This window comes from Bidens hawaiensis, unplaced genomic scaffold, assembly GCF_021521415.1.
Source record: "Bidens hawaiensis isolate Kalapana, Puna unplaced genomic scaffold, B.hawaiensis_p1.1 tig00025353_1, whole genome shotgun sequence".
NCBI lineage: Eukaryota > Viridiplantae > Streptophyta > Magnoliopsida > Asterales > Asteraceae > Bidens > Bidens hawaiensis.
In genome coordinates this window covers 266,829-267,824 of record NW_027494039.1, presented here as the reverse complement: position 1 = coordinate 267,824, position 996 = coordinate 266,829, and the positions used below count along the sequence as shown (strand labels likewise).

At 38.7% G+C, this 996-nt stretch overlaps 1 pseudogene; it reads left to right on the top strand.

Moving 5' to 3' along the window:
- Window positions 1-201: 201 nt before the first annotated feature.
- LOC143571333 (protein RALF-like 33 pseudogene) lies at window positions 202-687 on the top strand (annotated as a pseudogene).
- The last annotated feature ends 309 nt before the right edge of the window (window positions 688-996 follow it).

Here is a 996-nt window from a genome sequence, read left to right as displayed (position 1 = left end):
ATAACAATAATAATATAATTTCAATTTTATGTGAATGAAATGATATTTATCCAAAAATTGAAGGACAAAAAACACACATTCTCATTTTCCAACAATATTCTCACCTTTAAAACCCTCTTTATTGCACCCTTCATCACTCACCCCAAAACAAAACAAAACAAAACAACACAAAACCAAACTTAAATTCAATCTATATCTATAGAGAGAGAAACCAAAACAAAACCAGTGCAAAAATGTCCAAACCCATCAATCTGCTCGTGATTTACGCTCTCATCCTCATCACCCTCTCACTCGCTGCCGGAGACCACCACATCGGCTGGATCCGAACCACCCAAGACTCAGATCTGGAAATTGACGACATGGAGTTCACAATGGACAGCGAGATCAACCGGCGCATTTTAGCAACTAACCGCAGGTACATCAGCTACGGTGCGCTGAGCAAGAACAACGTCCCGTGCTCGAGACGTGGCGCGTCGTACTACAATTGCCGGTCTGGAGGTCAGGCTAACCCTTACACCCGTGGTTGCAGTGCCATCACGCGCTGCCGTCGTTAACGATACCGTTTTATTATTATTGTTTTATTTATTAAAAAAAATATATATATATAATGTTATGTGAAGTAATTAGATCATATACTTTTTTTTATTATACATTCATCATATCATACAATTTGGCATGCTGATTCTGAATAAAATCTGATGTACTTTTGAGTTCAATTGATTTGATTGTTTAATTTCGTGTATTATTGACCTGTACGTTGTGCATTAGAAGTTGTATCTTGTTTGTTACATTGACTTTTTGGTAATGTTGACTTGCCTTGGTAACATATAGTGTGTGCTAACTAACTAACCTTAGCATATAAATTAAAAGGAATAGACGGTCACGATCATGCAGTTGTTGGAATATAAGCACCGTCATGATCATGGGTGAGGGTCGTTGTCAGGATCGAATGTGTATTAGGAAACGGGTCGGGTCGGGTATAGGACCGTGACGTGT